General features: G+C 40.0%; 1 pseudogene; it reads left to right on the top strand.

The window, feature by feature from the left end:
• Window positions 1-574: 574 nt before the first annotated feature.
• On the top strand, window positions 575-1,635 carry LOC132422501 (E3 ubiquitin-protein ligase RNF167 pseudogene; annotated as a pseudogene).
• The last annotated feature ends 13,233 nt before the right edge of the window (window positions 1,636-14,868 follow it).

The raw sequence follows: 14,868 nt of genomic DNA, 5'->3' as shown, positions 1-14,868 counted from the left end.
TGGCTTATTTTCATACAAGATCGAGTGAGCCAGGCTAAACCAGAGTTAGAAGGTCTCTGGAGACAAACTCTGAAAGATTTCAGCTGATGGGGCGGAAGTGTGGCGAGCACTCTTGCGAGACCTGAAGGTACCATGGCGGTAGTGTCAGCAGCAGCGAGAGGAAGGAAGAGTGGACCGGAAGTGCTGCGTCTTGAGTGTACAATGCCGGAAGCAGCCTGACTTTCTTTACCGGAAGCCTTTTGCACGGGGATAGGAAAACTGCCCACCTGGCTGGAAGTCCCACCTCCTTGAGCTCCCCAACTCTTCCAGAAGATTTTCTGTCACCTGTGCTTGCCCCTGTCCTCTTTTCCTGTTTTATCTGTGTATAGGAAAAGGGTACATGAATGTCTTTCTCCTAGCTCCACTAAACAAGTTAGAGCCGGGGTTCCTTCCCTATACCCCCATGTAGCTGCAGAGTAGCACCTGGGGGTGGTTGGACCTCTGGGATCCCGAAGAAAGGGCGAGAGGACTCAGAACTCAGCTTCTGCGTCTGCCACCAAGATGTGGCCTTCTCAGCCTTTTCCCCAATGCTGCCATGTACCTTGCGGCCCTCCGTCTTCCTGCAGTTGTGGCCACTGTGCTGTGAGGAGCGGCTCCTGTCACGGTGCTCATTCGAGCGACTTCAGACCACAATGGCAGCATGGACTTTGCAGACCTCCCAGCTGTCTTTGGGGCTACCTTGAACCGGGAGGGAATTAAGGGGTTCCTTGTGGAGGCTCGCCCAGCCAACGCCTGCAGCCCCGTTGCTCCACCGCCCTCAGCCCGTGTCAGTGGGTCAATTTTCATTGCACTGCTTCCAAGATTTGACTGCAACTTTGACCTCAAAGTCCTAAATGCTCAGAAGGCTGGGTATGGTGCAGCTGTGGTGCACAATGTGAATTCCAATGAACTTCTGAGCATGCTGTGGAATAATGAGGAAATCCAGCAGCAGATCTGGATCCCGTCTGTGTTTATCAGCGAGAGGAGCTCTAAGTACCTGCGTGACCTCTTTGTCTACCAGAAGGGGGCTCAGGTGCTTCTGGTCCCAGATGATGGATTCCTCTTGGCCTATTGCCTCATCCTTTTCTCGGGGATTTTGGGAGTGCTAATTTTGGGCATGGGAGCAATGTTGAGAGTTCCTTGTATTCAGCTCCAGAAAGAGCGCCAGAGAAAACCACTGACCAAAGAGCAACTGAAACAGATTCCTACACGTGACTCTCAGAAGGGAGACCAGTATGATGTCTGTGCTATCTGCCTGGATGCATATGAGGATGGAACAAGCTGAGGGTACTTCCCTGTGCTCATGCCTATCACTGCTGCTGTGTGGACCTGTGGCTCACTAAGACCCAGAAGACTTGCCCTATCTGCAAGCAGCCTGTTCGTTGGGATGCTGGTGGGGAGGAGCTGGAGGAAGGAACTCAGGGGCAAGTGGGTCATGGGGAAGGGGGCCCAAGGGGCCACCCTGCTTCAGAATGGACCCCACTTCTGGGCTCTAGGACCACACTTCCCACCTCCTTTGGCTCCCTAGCCCAAGCCCCCTTTGTGTTTCTTGGGTCTTCAACAGATCCCTCACCCTCTCCATCCTCCTCTTCCTCTTTGGCTGTCATCCTGATCTAATACTCCCTTTCTTTCCCACCTTTGGCAACCTATTTGCATAGCCCCTCTTCCTCCCTCGAGTCTTCTCTGTTGAGGGATAGGAGATATTCCTATGCCAGGTTTCTCCCTAACCCGACCCCATCCTTTTGAGGGGGTTCGACATGCAAAGTGACTGGGTCTTCATTTACTGAGTTAATAAAATTTTTTTGTGGACTTAAAAAAAAAATTCAGATGCATGTGAAAGCCATAGGCAAAAGCTGTCAAAAACAATTTAAAAGAGCATATTTTTTATTGTGTCAAGGATGAAAAGAGAATTAGAAATATTATTTTAAGTAACTCTTACGAGTATCTTAAATTTACGTTGGGATATTAACATTTCATATTTGGCCTCACAATGCAATTTCTGAAATCTAAAAATTTCAGTGCCTCTCCTTTAACCATTTTAGATCGGGTGTATATGAAATAATCTACACTTGTCTAAATGTTTAATTGTCATCTGTTAATACCTGAAGAGTACAAAGCCGTTGCAATGTCTCCATGGTCATGAGAAAACATATCTTGGCTGTAGATCTCTGGTCCTCTGTTTTTCTTGTAAAGGGGCTGTGTAAGAAGATCCTGTTGTTTTATAGCTTGTTGGCATTAATATTCTAATCCTACTAATTGGGGTGGAATTTTAAGAGAATGCTTTTTAGCTTTGTCTTTTCATCTCTTGGAATTAAAAAAAAAAACTATTTAAATGAAGGAAACATGCAACATCAAATACTTTTCACCTGAGAGTGGTAATTGTTCAGCCATACCAAGTATCTTCTGTGACTGGAGGTGCCCATGTAATTGTATAAAATGGAAGTTAGCTAATAGGGGATCATTAAATATGTCCTTTCTTTTTAGAAATTAAGGTCATTTTCACCCTTTAATGATTGTTAATGTTAGCTAAGCTAGTTTTCATTTGCATGGCCAATTTCAACTCATCTCAAACTGCCAGGCACTACATTGATAATGCAAATGACTAAATACTCTCAGTATAATTCTGTTATTTGGATTAGAATGTTCTGTTTCATGCAAGCCTTGAAATAAACACTTAAACCACACTGAAAGCCTTCTATCTTGGAATGCAGAATCAATAGTCATAAGATGATTTACTATTTAAATTAATACATAGTTTTGTTTCCATAAAGATGCATTTAAAATCATAATTTTAGAGCTAAGATCCTATTAAATCAATTGTTGATACTACTGCAATTGATTATTCTATTCACTAATGTTATGCTCCAGTTTTTTTGATTTGATATTTCTCACAATATGCATTCTTTGGCAGGAGGTTGCATGGAAATGTGTGCATTGGTAAGCATTACCCAACATTGAGGGCTGCAGTATGTTGCGGTCCCCAAGGAACAGACTCTGAGGTGGAGCTTTGTGTGTATAAGTTGAGTGAGTTTAGGAAGCAGAACTGGGCAGAGGTAAAAGTTGGAGGATGGTGTGGTTGCACCCGAAGCCTCAGCAGACCCCCCAGAGGGCACTGGAGCTGGGATGGCCTTGCAGAATTGTCCCAAATCGAAGCAAAAGAGCTGAATTCACATGCCCCTGAAGTAACCAGTCATTTCTTATAGGCTGTCACAGGGGAAGAGGAGTGGCCTTGGGCTGGGTAGTTTTGTTCATACAAGGACAATTTCTGGAGAGAGACTCAGCTCTCTTTGCACAGTTACTATATGAACACATGGAGTGGCATGCAACATTCAGAAATGATGGAGTGAGGGCAGGAGGAAGAAGAAAAGGAAGCCTGAACTAAGCACACCATAAGAATTCAGGTTCCTCTTCTTTCTGCTGTACTGTGTTCTGTTTTATAGTAGATCATAAAGAAGATAAAATTCACAGATTCTTGTTTATTCTGCCATCAGTATTGGTGATCACAAATGCACTAATTATTGTTTGGACTAGATGAAGATACTTAAATTCAGCACTTCTTACTGTCCGTCCTATTTTTGCTACAATCACAATTTTTTTGGTCAACCTATTAAGCACTGTTGAAATTACCTGCTTTCCCTCATGAGACGCTTCTATGCAGCATGATTCTGTGTGGATTCTCTCTTAAGTGCTCACAATGACAGAACTATTTCCTTGGGTTATTTGGGGGAAACCTAAATCTCCCACTCACCATTAGAAAGCCCCATCCATCTATTATTTACAAAGGGCAGGGCTATGTTCCCTAGGTCCTCATTTCCATGTTGCACATAATGGGACTCAACACCTTAGAGACTGTGATGGAATATTTTACTCAACATACCATAGGAGAGCATTTCTTTTGGTAAGAGTTTTCTCTCAATACTCCTCAAATCACTTTTTCTAGGTCCCAGGTCTCAACTCTGTCCCTTTCACATTTATTTTGCTAGTTTCCTCACATGGATATACTTTAATCTTTGCAGAATTCATATGATGGAATATTTGACAAATAAGATATATCTTTGAATTTAAATTCATGTATTTTTTTCCAGTCAAAACCATTTTACAAAATTTTTAGGACTTTTAAAAAGTGATTTGTGAAAATGTTTTTTAAAGACAACACAGAATTATTATGACTTAATTTTATTTTTTTAAAAGATACTAATTTATTTTTCAAGTTTGTTGTATAGCACCTCCCTAGACTGTAAATTCCTTAAGGGAAGAAACAATAAATTTAACCTCATTATCCTGAGGTACAAGCCGGAGATTGTCACATACCTGAATGAATACATAAATGAATATTTTAAAATCATTTCTTTAAAGTTTGATTATATGAGGTTTTAAACATTTTTTTTTCATAACGAATGTGTCTTGTACCAAATCAATATGGAGAGAAGTCAGTGGCATGTTTTTAAAGATGTATTGATGGTAACAAGGGCACTGCAAAGTTCCATTGTCTCTGTCCTTTTCCCAGATAGCCATCCTAACTCCACACATTTAAAAAAATCTATTCATCCATTCATTCATCCACACCTCCATCCTTCCACCCAACTAATCAAGCACTCATTCATTCTGTAAATATTAAGTTGTATACTGGTTATATAATAGTATCAAGATAGATATGACCCTGCCCTCATGTGGAGAAGAGACTATTAAGCCCATCACATAAAATATGAGAAATACTGTTATGGAAAAATACACCTCTAATAATTCTCAGAGTAGAGACCTTTAGATGGGGAAAAGAATCTAGAAATCATGGGGGAGGAAATAAAAATTATGCTGAGACCTCGAGGGTGGATAGGGGTTGATCAAGAAATGAGGAGAGGCAGACTGAAGCATAATGTCTGTAAACCTAAAGGGAAAGAGATCATGATGTGTTCTAGGACCGAAAAATGACTTTCAGTATTTCTAGGGCTTGAACTGTGAAGAAGGGTGTAAGGAGTGATGAGGCAGCTAGTATGAGTAGGGGCTGGAACTTCAAAGGCTCAATAAACTGTGTCAACTTAAAAAATATGCACAACCTAAAAGTTGAGAGTTATGTATTTTTCGGTGGGAAGTTTTAGGACTTCAAGGCCGGGAGGTAGCATCTCAAATGACCCTGAGAAAACTTCTCGGAGGAGGTGGTGGAGGGGAGAGCCAGGTTATACAGGCGTTTTGCAACAAAGGGCAGGTAGTCTGAAAGTCAAACGATGATTGTTAAAGGAAAACCAGATATATCAAAGTTAAGGAATTTAGCGCTCTTCTGTGTATGAGAAGATGCAAGAATCTGGGTTTTTATTTTGAAAAATATATTTAAAAAGCAAATTTGACATAGCTTATATCCTCTGGCAATTCACATATGATAGAACTATGGTAAAATCTTGTTCATAGTGATTTTCTGTCATTCTTAATAAAGTATAATTGGATAAATCTAAAAAAAAAAGGATCTGGGTTCACTGAAATTATTCCTTTGATATGCACCTCAGTTATCTGGGGCCAATATCCTGTATTTTCGAATCCTGAGGGATCACCATAGGGGGTGGCTGCCTTCTGATGGCTGCTAGATGGCAGGCCTTCTTTCCTTACTGAGTTCCCTCAGGGCTCGCATTGGAGGACTGCAATTGCTGATGACTGTGACATCCTTTGTTTAATGATATGGCAGGAAATATTCCATTTCTCAACTGGTTAGAGTATAAAGTTCTCATCATGGCAGAATTGTAGAGAATGGGCTACTAGGTGGAGAGAGGGGGCAAGATGAGGGCTGGGAGGCCAGTTAGAAGACAGTGCAATAACCCATGTGAGGACGATGGTCACCTGACCTCTGGTAGTGGCTGTGGGATTTTGAGGAAAAAACCAGCAGGTAGCGGCTGTGGGATTGGGAAGAAAATCTATCTCAAGTAAACTCTCTTAGTTACAAGGAACTGGGAGAATGTGAAAAGATCCAAATGAAGAAATCTTCACAATTAATAGACACAGGTAAAACTTACATCTCTATGTGGGCCAGTTGTATCATCTTTGTAAAGGCAATAATTTTTGAAAATTTATTTTTGAGAGCTGTTGTTTAGTTTTTCTTTTTAACAAAACTGATTAACCTTTCTAATGTTGAAGAGATAGAAGAAACAAAGAAGGAAATTTAAATAGAGGAGTGTTTTCTGGTATTCTGTATGTTTATCATATAACTTGGAAGTAAAATGAAAACAAGATGCCAGACTGTGCTGAATATACATGCTCTCTGAGCCTATGAATATAATGTGGTCAGACAAACCACACACAGAGTCAGGGTCTCCTGCGATTTCTTTCAAAGGGGATGAAAAACCACAGACAAGGACGAAAAAGCTGGGAGTGCATTTCAGGTCTGGATCTTCTTTCCTCTTGATTGAAAAGGGCATGAAAAGATTTGCAACAATAATTTCCAGAGAAGACAAATTGTAGTAAATAATAATTGTTGCATGAAGACACTGCAATATTGGTTTATAAAAGCCCATTCAAAGTTTTAAAAATCATAGATATATTTCTATAATATTTATTTAGTACATTGGTATGATGTTTAAAGGATCTCCATTAGTAACTTTGATCTTTATTCAACAATTGACCATGATTAGTAATTATTTGTGGCTGACTTGCTCTTGTTATCACTGTAGGTTATTATTTTTATGAATTTCAAATTGCCTATTTTTTAAAGATAATTTTATTTACCTAAAGATGAAGAGGAACTTTGATTGTCTGAGATTGCCTGTAGTGGCCTTAATAGTCAAAGAGATGGTTTACTTTGCCTGGAAAAGGAAATGTGACCCTGGGATTACACCCTTGAGAGATGATACTTCAATTCAAACTGGGATTCACAGAGTAATTGCAGCCTGTGGTAATGCATCTTCAGCATCTTAAAATAGCTGTTAGCTGGGTAGAGCTTTCCCCTAGAGGAATGGCAGTGTTCACTAGAAGATGTCTTTTGTCTCTTTCAAACCACTGGAGCAGCCTTTGAACAATGCACAAAGAAACACAATATTTAATACTTTCTGGATTGATTTGAGAATTCACTGAGAACAAATATATTATCATCTGTTTTGGATTGTGCTGAAAATTTAAAAAAAAGTAAAATAGTAAATAAAATAATATCTGGAAAGACTTCATATTTGGCTCATTTTTTGTGTGTGTGCTTCCAATAGTAGGCATAAAATTTGGACTTCCTGGAGCTCTTCCTTAATGTGCAAGCAAGTAACTGAACAAACTCTTCATGTATTGGGTCATTAAACCCATAATCTCCGTGTTCTTTACAGAAAAACACGTAAAGAATACAAATATGTCACCATTTTTTTCTATCCCTAGTCACAAACAGTGACTGACAGCAAGCAGTGAGATATTTCTTTATTCTTAATTGCACAAATTAAGCCAATGATTTTCTTAAATATTCAGTGAACTGAGTTATTTGACTGTTTTTGTTGGTGAGAATTTGGACAAGAAATTAAGAAAATCTGTTTTTAAAAAGCCCCTTAGAAGGTCCTTTATTCACATAGAGAGTTGTAAAACACAGAAAAACGTGAAGAGGGAGTGGAATATGGCAGGTGGGAGACTGAGCCACACCTAAAAGGCAAGAGACTATGAGGGGTGATGCTGGGGTGTTTACAGATTCTTTTCTAATGTCCAAAACTGATGGATGGCAAACTGCCCCCAAGGAAGCCTGTTGGGAGCACAGTACCTAGGTTGAGATGAGAGAGCATGGCTGTCCGAATGGTTATGAAAATACTAAACCCAGAAGAAAAGACAAAAACCAAGTCAGAAAGCAAGTGAAAAGACAGAGTCCGGAGAGAATGTATCTATAGCGAATTGGAAGAGCAAGAAAGTAAGTGACAGACCGGTAGCAAGGTTGGGTGATCAAGGAGACTGGGACAAGAAGATGGACAAGATGTCTTCGGGTTGATCCAGTCAATTCAGGAATTAAATCTGCAAATACTGAGAGGCAGCTAGGCAGTTAATTTAGAAATCCTTGACTACAGTGGTAGATGCTCAAAGGAAACCCATTGGATTCAATAGAGGACAGGCAGGGACTTGGCATTAAGAATAAAACATCAGAGGTTTCAGTGCCCAGAGTCTCTGAGAGTAGCAACAGAGGGAGTTGCAAGCCAGGCAATGTCAACAGGCAGCATAGCTCTAGAAGCTGGGGAGTAGGGCAGATTCATTCAAACACTATGCAAAGTTGCCTCGTGGGTACACTGCCTAGGTTACAAGGAGATATCAAGGTTGGTTCCTTTTCCTCAGGAATCTGAAAATCTGATAGGGATGTTACAAGGAGTCACTCCCCTTTCTAAACCAAACAAGTGGAGATCTCTTGCAGAGCTGCCTCTATTTATGGCTTTACATTTATTTTGCTTTATGAGATGTGGGCTTCAAACTCCAGCCAGCCTGGCCCAAAGGCTTGCATATGGCATGATTTGCAAGAGTTTTGAGAGAAGAGATTGATGCATGGATAGGAAATAGACTGAGACATTTTCTTGACATCCTCCCTAGTTTATCTTCTAAGCATGTAACCATGGGATGCTGAGCAGCACAGTAGTTCTGGAGCCTTCTCCTTGGCCACACCAAGCACAAGACCCAAGATGAAACTTCAGGAAAGGTCTTTAGTGTGGTATTGATGGAAGAGACAAGGTTTGATTTGCTAAGAGCAGTATCAGAAGCCACTGTAACCATGTTATGAGGAAGTCCAGGAAAGTCTTAGCCACTGTAAGGAATGAATTTAATTCCCCAGGAGATAAGACCTAACAGTATTATCAGCAGCCTAGTGTGACCATTGTCAACCTTCAGTTGTCACACTATGCCTTTGCAGCCATTTTCCTTCTGCTGCTGATAAAGAATGTCTCTTACTTCCATGACTGACCCAGTAGTCTATTTTTGGTACTCGAATACTTGAATGTACTCTCTAGATATTATCTGTTTATGTGGATGATATTGGGATACACAGGCAGAGTCTACAAGCAGGGTTTGGGAAACCACATGCCTTGAACCAATTCATGTCATTTTCCATTTCTATAAATAATGTTTTGTTGAAGCATAACCATACTCATTCACATATATATTGTCTATGGCTACTTTTCTGCTACAAGTGAAAAGTTGAATAGTGATGTTTGGTCCACAGCCAAAAGTATTTACTATATGGCCCTTTGTGAAAAAGTTTGTTGACTCCTATTCTAAACCAGTGTATTGCCCAGTGATTAAAAGAGGCTAGTTTCAAATCTCACCTTTTCTATTTCCTAGCTTTGTGACCTTGGACAGTTTATCTAATTCTGCTCTTCAGTTCCTTTAACTGCAATGTAAGGTAATAGTAGCTCCTATTTCATAAGCTTGATATGAGGATTAGATTAATTAAATCATAAAGAGTGCTTATAATGGTACCTATAGTGCTGTAAGTACTCAGTAAATATTAGCTATTGTTATCATTAACTGACATACTGCATTCTTTTGCTTTGAATTTAATTTATTTTTTTATACAGCAGGTTCTTATTAGTTATCTATTTTATACATATTAGTGTATACATGTCAATTCCAATCTCCCAGTTCATCACACCACCACCCCCCACAACTTTCCACCCTTGGTGTCCATACATTTGTTCTCTACATCTGTGTCTCTATTTCTGCCTTGCAAACTGGTTCATCTGTACCATTTTTCTAGGTTCCACATATATGCGTTAATATATGATATTTGTTTTTCTATTTCTGACTTACTTCACTCTGTATGACAGTCTCTAGATCCATCCACATCTCTACAAATGACTCAATTTCATTCCTTTTTATGGCTGAGTAATATTCCATTGTATATATGTACCACATCTTCTTTATCCATTCATCTGTCAATGGACATTTAGGTTGCTTCCATGACATGGCTATTATAAATAGTGCTGCGATGAATATTGGAGTGCATGTGCCTTTTTGAATTATGGTTTTCTCAGGGTATATGCCCAGTAGTGGGATTGCTGGGTCATATGGTAATTCTATTTTTAGTTTTTAATTAAAAACCTCCATACTGTTCTCCATAGTGGCTGTATCAATTTACATTCCCACCAACAGTGCAAGAGGGTTCCCTTTTCTCCACACCCTCTCCAGCATTTGTTGTTTGTAGATTTTCTGATGATGCCCATTGTAGCTGGTGTCAGGTGATACCTTATTGTAGTTTTGATTTGCATTTCTCTAATAATTAGTGATGTTGAGCAGCTTTTCTTGTGCTTCTTGGCCATCTGTATGTCTTCTTTGGAGAAATGTCTATTTAGGTCTTCTGCCCATTTATGCATTGGGTTGTTTGTTTTTTTTAATATTGAGCTGCATGAGCTGTTTATATATTTTGGAGATTAATCCTTTGTCCATTGATTCATTTGCAAATATTTTCTCCTATTCTGAGGGTTGTCTTTTTACCTTGTTTGTAGTTTCCTTTGCTGTGCAAAAGCTTTTAAGTTTCATTAGGTTCCATTTGTTTACTTTTATTTCCATTTCACTAGGAGGTGGGTCAAAAAGGATCTTGCTGTGATTTATATCATAGAGTGTTCTGCCTATGTTTTCCTCTAAGAGTTTTATGGTGTCTGGCCTTACATTTAGGTCTTTTATCCATTTTGAGCTCATTTTTGTGTATGGTGTTAGGGAGTGTTCTAAATTCATTCTTTTACATGTAGCTGTCCAGTTTTCCCAGCACCACTTATTGAAGAGACTGTCTTTTCTCCATTGTATATTCTTGCCTCCTTTATCAAAGATAAGGTGACCATATGTGTGTGGGTTTACCTCTGGGCTTTCTAACCTATTCCATTGATCTATATTTCTGTTTTTGTGCCAGTACCATACTGTCTTGGTTACTGTAGCTTTGTAGTATAGTCAGAAGTCAGGGAGCCTGATTCCTCCAGCTCTGTTTTTCTTTCTCAAGATTGCTTTAGCTATTCGGGGTCTTTTGTGTTTCCATACAAATTGTGAATTTTTTTTGTTTTAGTTCTGTGAAAAATGCCAGTGGTAATTTGATAGGGATTGCATTGAATCTGTAGATTGCTTTGGGCAGTATAGTTATTTTCACAATGTTGAATCTTCCAATCCAGGAACATCGTATATACCTCTCCATCTGTTTGTGTCATCTTTACTTTCTTTCATCAGTGGCTTATAGTTTTCTGCATACAGGTCTTTTGTCCCCTTAGGTAAGTTTATTCCTAGGTATTTTATACTTTTTGTTGCAATAGTAAATGGGAGTGTTTCATTTACTAATATATTCTATGTCTGCAAAGGGCTAGGTAGTGAATCTGGGCATTGGTGATGAATTAGGGTATATTCCTTCCCTTGATATGATGGAAAAGATAGATGTATACATTGCTATTCATAATATAATCTTATAAATAGATGTATGTTCAATGTCAGTGGAAGTCTGAAGGAAGGTCAGTTTGAGTGATGAAATTTGGCATGAATCTTGAAGTATAAGTGGATTTTTGTAAGGAAGGTGCTGTGCAGAATGGCACGATGGGCAAAAGGAAGAGACTGTGCAATATTAGGGCACTGGGAAGGTGTGGGGTAAGGTAAGGAAATATATGGTCTATGTGGAGAAGCAGCAGAAGAGGAAAGTGGAAATGTAAGAAATGGGAAGAAGAAAAGCGATTTAACATAGGTAGCGAAAATTGCATGTTTGAGCTGACTTGGTGTAAAGGGTTAATTGAAGAACAATGGCACAAAAGCCAGTGTGGAGACCAGCTTTTGAGCGTGTCTATTGATGGGAAATAGAAAGCAGACTTGAATCACAGAGGGTGCTTGAAGTGGAAGAATTCAAGGTGTCTTATTCATCACTGCATCCTCCATGACTGACATTGTACACGTTCCTTAAAGGAAACTTCAGGTTGCTCACCCCCAGTATTGACAGTGAAACTGAGCAGGACCCTGTGGGGCTCCTGGGCATGGAAGCCTTTCTGTCCCCTGTTTCTTGACTCCAGCCTCCATGACCTTCCCTGAGTTCCAAAGGACAGATTTGAACAGTTGCTAATCCAAGAAGGGAGGGGATGCAAAGACAAGGGAAAGGCAGCCAAGAAACAATGGTGTAGCCTTGGGACAGGGTCCTGGTTCCACCTCAAGGGATAACAATGTCTTTAAGCTCTTTAAGATGTCAACATTCTTCATACCAGAGAAAGACCACCTGAGACTACATTAAAGGAACCAGAGAAGTTCATTCAAGATTACCTGAGACCAGATTAGAGGAGTGCAGGCCCTGCACACACCCTAATCTTATCAGCAACCCCACCCTTGAACCTTGCTATAAAACTCCTCATCAAATCCTCCTGGGTTGGGGACACATAGTTTTCGAGGGCAGGAGCCTGCTGTGTCCCATTTGTCTGACAAAGCAATAAAATTTTTCTTTTCTACTTCATCCAAAACTCTGTCTCTGAGATTTGGTTCGGCACCAGTACAAGTAGGCTGAGCTTTTGGCGTTAACAGTAAAAATATAAAAAAATGATTTCTACTTTTTGAAGGAATTGGTTTAAAAAGAAAGCTAGCAGTCAGAGAAGGGCCCTCTGGCACTGATGTGGAGGTGGCTGTCTTTAAAGCAGCCACGGTGCGATAGTTCTAGGTCTCTGTGACTGTCTTGGAAGCACAAGTCCTGCGGTTGGGAGGCCTGTGCTACTGTTTAAATTTGTTTTCCCTAACTATATAGCTTTACGCACATCACCCAGTCTCTTGAGCAACTTGTCCGTAGCTATATCCTGGGATCAAACATATATACTGGGACTTCCCTGGTGGCGCAGTGGTTAAGAATCTGCCTGTCAATGCAGGGGACACAGGTTTGAGCCCTGGTCTGGGAAGATCTCACATGCCACGGAGCAACTGAGCCTGTGCACCACAACTACTGAGCCTGCGCTCTAGAGCCCGTGAGCCACAACTACTGAGCTCGCGTGCCACAACTACTGAAGCCCATGGGCCTAGAGCCCGTGCTCCACAACAAGAGAAGTCACTGCAGTGAGAAGCCTGTGTACTGCAATGAGGAATAGCCCCCGCTCTCCACAGCTAGAGAAAGCCCGCACGCAGCAGAGAAGACCCAACACAACCAAAAGTAAATAAATAAATAAATAAATTTTAAACTTGTCCATAAAACAAACAAACAAACAAAAACCCATATTTGTCTCTGTAGTTCCAGAGCTGGCAAATTTTCAGTTGATTATGCATGGGCCCTTTAAGACTAAATCAGGAGTCAAGGTTCCCCTTCCTACTTCAGTGTTCCAACCTTGAAAGCAATCAGAAAGGATGATGAGAAGCAGTCTAACACTTTTTTTTTTCTGAAGGAATATACTAGGAGAGTCAGGAAAAAAATGTGTTCCCTTGTTATTGTGCTCAATTTGACTTTTGGTAGAATACACACAGGAATTGTCACAGAGATTGGATGAGTACACACATTTCTTACAAAATGGAGGGTATCATGCTTTTAGTTACCTGCCAAGGTTACCCATCTTGTAATATCAAGGGTGATGGGAGAATATCAATATGACTGATGAGAGAAACTCAGGCTTTATGAGATATTTCTTCCCATGGATCTTAACTACCCTTAGGAGATCGAATTCTCAACGAGGAGCATACAGCCAAGATAGAGCCTTGTGTACAGGGGGTGGGTGGGAGAGATAAAAGAAAGGGGAATGAAGTGAAAATGAACCTATTTCAAAGTGAAATCTTATCATTTTGCTGGGGGCAAAGATGATATCAGTTGCTTTAGTCATGAAGCAATCTCGGTTAATTATTACAACCAGAGAGAAAAACAATATATTGTTCACCATTAATTATGACTTATTTGAGTTTTGTTTGGTATTTGGCTACACAGAGAGTTAGCCTAAAACAATACATGGAGTGAATCAAGAAAGCTGATAAAATATGTATACTCTGCTGTTTAATCTGTTGGGTTCTTTGTGGTTTCAGGGAGACAGGTGCTGTAAGTCAGACTCTTCCTGGAATAGCTAATATGAATGCTATGATTTCACAGAGTACAGCAATTTATTATTGAAGTTGAAACACTAAAAATATACAGCCAGCCTCCTTATATTCTTGAGAAATTAATTCCTTGCCTCTCCTTATTAGCATTGTTTTTGTTTAAAAGAATAAAAATATTTCCGTCTTTACATGAAAACAGGAATGATGACAGTATGTTATGTCTACTGCTGAGTATGAGAAAGTGGTGCACAAACTTAAAAAGACAGTATCCTATTTTTAATAATAAATAATGACAACCATTATTTTATACTCCAGTTTCCCTACAGTTCTTAGCACTGTGACTTTCTATTGTGACATATTAAAAGTGTGGAAATTCTAGATTTTTCTAAGCATCAACACTATGCAGTGACTTGTGATGATTATCAGAAAGACGTTAAAGGAGACATAGGGAGAAAGCAAAGAGAAAGGATGAGGAATCATGGGCTCTCTCTCTCAGAAGATTTTCCAGGGAAATCTTTCTGTGGGGACTGGTCCATCTATTTCAGACTTTTTTGTTAGGCTTCCTGTCTTTTTCACTCTCCTTACGCAACCCATTAGCAAATACTGTGGGTTCTATCTTTAAAATAGATCTCAGGTTTGACAGTGGCTCACTATCTTCTTAGCTCTATTACTTTTCACATGAACAATTATAATAACTTCTTATCTTCTCCCTGTTTTCACAGGTAGCCTGCTACATCTCTTCTCTGTAGAACAGCCAGTTCCTGAGTTGAAGATCAGATCATATCAGTTCCCTGAATGAAACTTCTCAATGCCTCCCAATCACTCTTAAGGTAAAATTCCAACTCCCTACCATGGTTCATGAGACCTTTGTTGGGCAGACTTCTAGAAGGTCTTTCGATGACCCCTGCCTCCTGGTGT

Source organism: Delphinus delphis, chromosome 3 (assembly GCF_949987515.2).
Source record: "Delphinus delphis chromosome 3, mDelDel1.2, whole genome shotgun sequence".
Lineage (NCBI taxonomy): Eukaryota > Metazoa > Chordata > Mammalia > Artiodactyla > Delphinidae > Delphinus > Delphinus delphis.
Note: the sequence above shows the minus strand (reverse complement) of the source record. Positions and strands in the feature narration are given on the sequence as shown.